Here is a 7,646-nt window from a genome sequence, read left to right as displayed (position 1 = left end):
TAACTTATAATAATAAAAGTAACAGTCTAATTAGTGTTTAAGGCACTCGACTCGCAATCTGCGGATCGAGAGTTCGAATCTCTTCACTGAATATGTACGTCTTTTCAGTCGTGAGGGCGTTACAAAGTTATGGTCGATCCTACCATTCGTTAATAAAGAGTTGGCGGTGGAAAGTGTTTAATACTCGCCTTTCCTCTAGTCTATCAATTCTAAATTAGAAGCAGCTAACACAGATAGCACTGGGGTGGCCTCGTGCGAAATTCAACACAAAGAAATAGACGATTAAAAAGAGAATTTTACCACTAGACGTACAAATTCGTCTTGAGTGTCCTCTTTCTAGCTAGTCTGCCATTGTAACCCGTGCTATAAAGATAACCTCTGATGTTATCGAGGTATAATACTTTTGCAGGTTACTTTAGACAGTAACATGCAATTTTATTCGATTACAAGTTTTAATCTTATAACGAGGATTATTAGGAAATAGTATTTAAGTCTTATTATAACATCAACTATTTAACCAATAACATTTGACTGAGCGCCAAATTCAGAGTTTTTTCATACTTTAATGTAGTCATGAAATTACAGGAACACATAAAAACCAGAACCGCATCCAACATGTGTTGGAAAAATAAATGTTTGAATAATATATATATATATATATACACACAGACATATATATGGATGTAGGTGTGTATTCTATTTAAGCTGATAACACTCAGTGCGTAATTACTGTTTATATTCTTTAAGAGTTGAGAAGACTTCGTTTGGTTTGGTTTGGATTTCGCACTGTTAGCAGTGTAAGACTAGAGGGAAGGGAGCTAGTCATCACCACCCAACGCCAACTCTTTGGTTACTATTTTCTGAATGAATAGTTAGACTGGTCGTCATATTATAATGTCCTCACGGCTAATAGGGTGGCAGGGATTAGATTCCGCTAGTCGAGCGCTCTACCCACCAGGCAATGTGAGGCCTTGTTGACATAGAAGTCACTGACCAATTTAGGAAACTATAAATAACAGAACTTTTAGCAGTTTTGTTGAAAACACACAGACAGTGGGTTTTATTTGTGAATACCTAACCTTTGGATAATTCACGGTGTTAGTTCTGTAAAAGTCAATGATATACAGTATGATTTTTTATGTTTCCTTATAACTAGGTATTCAGTATTATCTCCAAACATGCACACTATTTCAACTATATTTCCTACCGTGTTGGAATCTGCCTGCCATCAACATGCTCCAAAGAAGATGTTCAAAGATTTTCTGACAGAGGTATGTGATTCCATTCATGAGTTAATTATTAAGAAATTGTAACACTATTTCGCGATAGATTTCCTGATTAACGATTGAAATGGGCAAATAAATCATCGTGTGTATTTGATTACACCCAGATTTATATAAAAATCACTCATATCATTATTTACCATAATCAGTTAATTAACTGAAACAATACAATGATTTTGGGTGCGGGAGCTACATAATATTTTATGCGACCAATAATTTATTGTATCAGTGACATTTATAAACTCATGACGTGCTTGTAAGTTTTATGCAAGTTCAGAGTCCGTTGAAAAGTAGCGTTCTATGTTCATTTGAGGAACGTTTTTTTTAGTTTTTAGCCACAAATTCAAGAAATATGTCAAAATGGTCTGCTTATTGAATATCTGTCATAACTTATATTTATGTGAATAAGATTTAATCATCTCCAAGTCAGTATACATGCCAATGGATTTAATTTCCCTATCCACAAGCCTGGATATAAATACATCTTTCCTTTAACCTGTTTTTTTTTTTCTTTAAGTCTTCATGAAATGATAGAGCTTTACCATCTTGTTTAACCTAATTATCTGTCTGCTAACTCTCTGGCAGTGTCTTCCTGGATGTACATGTCCAGCCAGGTTAAAGGTTGTGAAGTGAAAGAAGACCTGAAGCTGGAGACGTCTCAAATATTTATCATGTAAGTTTTTGCCTGAATTTCAAAACATCTAACGACAATTTTTTCGATCTTGTATTACACATTTAAGGTGAATAGCTTTACACTGCGGTATCTCCCGGTGGGACAACGTTAAGTCTTCAGATTTACAATGCTACAATCAGTGGTTTGATCTCCCTTGGCAGATACAGCAGGTAACCTGATGTGACTTTGCTATGCGTAATAAAATACACATACTCAGACCAATGTGCTCCAGTGCTTAACGAAGAAACTTGACTTTCTGTTATTACAATAAAATAAAAATCACTTTGGAGTTACGGATTCTTCATAAAATTAACGGTCTGCCACCACTACTCGGTCAGACAACAGTCGCCCAAGTGTGGGTGGCGAGTGCTTATGGCTGATTGCCTTCAATCAAGTCTATCAGCTTTAATTTTTATTTTTTCTGTGATTCGATTAAGAACAACTAAATAAATAAAAGCGAATATTTGACATTTATAGGCGGATACAGCTTTCAACACTAAGTTAAATGGGTATAATTTTTTTTTGTATTTATTCTTACCATAATTTACAATTATTTACTTCTTCTGTAATAATTATGTTATTTGGGGTAGGAATTTACATAGGTGGAAACACAAACAAACAAAGAACAAACAATAAAGATGAAAACATTTTTTAAATCAGTTTTCAGTAACAACTGGCCCGGCATGGCCAAGCGTGTTAAGGCGTGCGACTCGTAATCTTAGGGTCGCGGGTTCACATCTCCTTCGCGCCAAACATGCTCGCGCTTTCAGCCGTGGGGGCGTTATAAAGTTACGGTCAATCCCACTATTCGTTGATAAAATAGTAGCTCAAGAGTTGGTGGTGGGTGGTGATGACTAGCTGCCTTCCCTCTAGTTTTACACTGCTAAATTAGGGGCGGCTAGTACAGATAGCCCTCGAGTAGCTTTGTGCGAAATTCAAAAACAAACAAACAGTAACAACTGAAGTTACGTACATGTGCTGACTTAGTCGATAAGCCTGACATTTATATTTTTAATTGTTTACATACAATATGCTAGAAGTATTTTAATACTATAATAAAACAGTTATCATATAGATGTGTATGTATAAAATTGTATCACATTTTAGTATTAATATAATTCATGTTTTTTTATTGTTCCATCAGAGGCATTTTTCTTGCTGTTGGTGGTCTTATTATGTTCGCTACCTTCCTTGACATCTATCAAAGAAGAACATACAGGAAAAACGAACATATGAGTATGTTTTTGAAATGTAAGTATATATTCCTTGACGCGTTTTGATACTGCAAACTTACATTCCGAAATTTTAGGCTAATATAAATAGAAGCTTATATAATAATAATAAAAAAAAATATCAAGCAAAATTAACCAGTAACTTTATGCTTTGAGTGCATGGAATCGAATAAATATTCGAGAAACCCCTATTCACTTACATATTCCTTGTAGGCACATCGACAGACTATTTACTGACTTTTTCTTTGTACACAAACGGCAAGAAGATATTTAGTACCAAATCAGCCAAGGATACTATCGGAGCACTCCATGGAATCAGATTAATATCAATTCTTTGGATAATTTGGAGTCACACATACTTTTTTATCAACTATCAAGTTTTTAGTAAGTATATGTTTTTGTTTTTCAGTAATTATTTTAATGGGTTTTTTTCGGATATAAAAGGACTGAACATTTTTTGTGGTTATAAAAAACAACAACAACAAATACTGTTAATTAATTCACAAACAAACCGTAATTTGGTATTTAAGATTAATAAAACCTACATCAAAGAAGGTTAGAGAATAATGAAAAATCTCTGGTCACTCCAGATCCGTGAAAAATAAAACAAAACAGCAAGTTACATTAGTCAACTCCACTGTGGCTCAGCCGTAAGTCTGAGGAATTATGACATTATGTAGCCCCCGCTAGTACAGCGGTAAGTCAACGGACTTACAACGCTAAAATCAGGAGATCGATTTCCCTCGGTGGGCTCAATAGAGAGCCCGATGTGGCTCTGCTATAAGAAAAACAAACACTATGTATCGAATTTCTATGTCCTTGTAAACAGAACGCAGATAACTTAATGCGTGGCTTTTCGTTTATTAACAAACCGAGATTATATTAGCGAAGAAAAATTAGCTTACTTAAGAAACCAAATAAAATTTGCGGAAAAAAATACCACTGGGCTATACGTGATTTTTGTGCTAGGCGTTCAAAAAAATTAAAATAGCTTTTGCACCGTATTTTTGTTTTAGATTTGTTACCTAAGGTAACAGTTACAGTAAAGATATGTTGAAGGAATATAAAAAACATAGATGTGACTTTGTTTGATTGGTAAGTCTTTTAACTCCAATACGCTGATTTTGAATAAATTACGTCTTTGTCAAATTAATTAACAATGCGCTAAGAAGCTAGAAATATACAGTGAACAAGTACGTGTGTTTTTACTACACACATTTTGAACTATGTATTGTATACGATCTTGAAGGAAAATGATATTGTATTTGTTAAAATGTTTAATTCCATACATACGAGGGCTGTTCAAAAAATACGCGGACTGACGTCATAAAACAAAATGAACTTTATTTAGAAGTTACAGGTCTGGGACTCCTTCAAAGTACTCTCCTCCCCAACGCACACACTTATCCCAACGGTGTTTCCAATTGTTGAAACAGTCCTGGTACGCTTCTTTTGTAATGTCCTCCAGCTCCTTCGTCGCATTTGCCTTAATCTCGAGAATTGTCTCAAATCTTCTTCCTTTCAAGGGTCTTTTGAGTTTGGGGAACAAGAACAAATCGCAAGGAGCAAGGTCAGGTGAGTAGGGGGGGGTGGGGTGGGGAAGAACAGTGATCGAGTGTTTGGCCAAACACTCACGAGTTCTGAGACACAAATTTCGCAGCAACGCGGTGCATCTTCAATTTTTCGGTCAAAATCTCGTAACAAGATCCAACTGATATCCCACACTCTTCAGCAAGCTCCCTGACAGTCAGACGTCGATTTGCCCGCACCAGGGTGTTGATTTTGTCGACGTGTGGGTCGTCAGTTGACGTGGAAGGACTCCAGGACGCTCATCATCTTCAATGGACTGTCGACCATCCTTAAAACGTTCATGCCACTTTAAACATGCCGTACGCTTCATAGCAACATCACCGAAAGCCGTGTTAAGCATTGCAAAAGTTTCAGTCGCAGATTTTCCAAGTTTAACACAAAATTTCACAGCAAGTCGTTGCTCCTTCAGGTCATTCATTCTGAAATCCGCCAAACGCAAAAATCGCACTTCACTTAAAACCGCGTTGCTAATACACAAATAAAGATATCTGCAATCGATAAATGGCGTCGTAATCAGCTGATCTGTGCGAACCTAGCGACACCAAGCGGATTCCCCTGGAACCAACTGGAGCCGCGCAATTCAAAGAGTCCGCGTATTTTTTGAACAGACCTCGTATATACTTAGTTTGGTTTAGTTTGTTTTGAATTTAACGCAAAGCTACATGAAGGCTATCTGCGCTAATCGTCCATAATTTAGTTATGTAAGACTAGAGGGAAGGCAACTAGTCATCACTACCCACCGCTAACTCTTGGGCTACTCTTTTACCAACGAATAGTGGGATTGACCCTCACATTATAACGCCCCCACGGCTGAAAAGGGCGAGTATGTTTGATGTGACGGGGATTCCAACCCACTATTCTCGGATTACTAGTCGAGTGCCTTAATCACCTGGCCATACTGGGCCCCTTTACTTAGTACTTCCCTCAATTATACATGTAAATTCTGCTAAATGCATGTAGAAACAGTCAATAATAGTAAAAATATCTTGTAGTCAGCATAATAAATAAGACATTCTGAACTTTTCGGAACATCTTAATGTGTAATACTGCTATTATCACGAAGGTTTTACTTTAGCGTCATTTCATTCCAGTTCAACCAGTTCTACTTTTTCTTTAAAATATTATTTAAATTAATCTTAAATCGGTACCGTGCCAATGACCATTTTGAAATGTAGGTTATAGTGTAATGTCATGTAAATATAAACGAAAATTCTAAATCTACATTCTATTCTATTTTGTTTTGTTGTTTTTTTAAATATGAGAGTTATATTTTGTTTTGCCACTTCCAATTTTTCTCCAACTCTATCAACGAACAGCTGCACACTGCTAATCATAGGTTATGACTGAAAGCAGTTGCTATTTCAATGTGTTTAACTAACATTGAAGATTCTAGTATTTATAGCCTTCACGAACTAATTTAGGTTAGTGTGTAATGCTTTTTCCAGTTAATTGTTAGACACTTTTTATCGAACGTGTATCCTCGTGTGACAGAGCCGTGCGTTGACATGTATATACATATATAAACGTTATCAAAACGCGCCAGCGCACAGACACATCATACGCATAGAAATAAATAACATGAAACACCACTTTTTAGATATAATTGTCGGTAAAGAATAAAAACAACATTATGTGATGGGATTGACTGGCGTATTCAAAATCTAAGTATTTTTACACGAAATATTTAGTATCGTTTGATTGAATAAGGTCTGGCACGAACAGGTGGTTAAGGTGCTCGTCTCGTAATCTTAAGGTCGCGGGTTCGAATTTCCATCACACCAAACACGCTCGCTCTTTCAGCCATGGGAGCGTTGTAATGTGACGGTCAATCCAATTATTCATTGGTCAAAGAGTAGCCCAAGAATTAGCGGTGGGTGGTGATGACTAGCTGCCTTCCCTCTAGTTTTACACTGCTATATTAGGGACGGTTAGCACAGATAATCTTCATGCAGTTTTGAGCGAAAGTCAAAAACAAACATTGATTGAATTATGTGTGATATTATGTGAAATGTGTGTGATATTATTTGTTATGAAGTACAAAGACACACAATAAATTATTTGTGTTGCGCCAACCACGAATGTTACAAATAGTTTTTTCTCTTTTTTTTTGCGTTAGAATACTTTTAACACCCCAGTCCGCAGACTATGAGCCGAACACCTCAAGCATTAGGTCATTTTTATATTTGTGAAAATCAAACAGTTCACTTACTATGGATATAAAGAAAAAATAAAATATTATTAATGTTCAATGGGGATTTTTGCACACGAAATTAAATCAAATAAATAAATAGGTTTATGTATGTAATCATAAACTATGCAGCCCCTCGCTAGTGTAACGGTATGTCTCCGGATTTACAACGCTAAAATCAGGGGTTTGATTCCCCTCGCTGGGCTTAGCAGATAGCCCGATGTGGCTTTGCTATAAGAAAACACACATAAATTATGCCATCTAATATGATTAAACAATGAGACCGTACTTGGCTCAGTGCTTAGCATTATACCGAAATAAGGAACTGCACGTCGATGATTTGCCCCCCCCCCTTTTTTGCAAAAATGTCAATGATAACATTGCTTCACATTCTGTGGCCATGGATGTGTTATAAAGGTGACAGACGAAGTTTAAAAAAGAAACACTAACGACCTCTTTTCAGTAAAAACATATTATCGCGACGTTTCGATTTACGGTTATTTGTATTATTTCTGTTATTTTTCTTCCATTAAACATGTTTACATTGTCTTAGAAGTACAAAGTGTAATAATCAATTTCTCGTTTGTTTGTTTTTCCATAACAACTTATGTATTTAGTCGATTATAATTAGTGACAATGTGATTTTCGATCCCTGATGACTATTTTTTTTTAAACCCCAG

Source organism: Tachypleus tridentatus, chromosome 10, assembly GCF_004210375.1.
Source record: "Tachypleus tridentatus isolate NWPU-2018 chromosome 10, ASM421037v1, whole genome shotgun sequence".
NCBI lineage: Eukaryota > Metazoa > Arthropoda > Merostomata > Xiphosura > Limulidae > Tachypleus > Tachypleus tridentatus.
Note: the sequence above shows the minus strand (reverse complement) of the source record.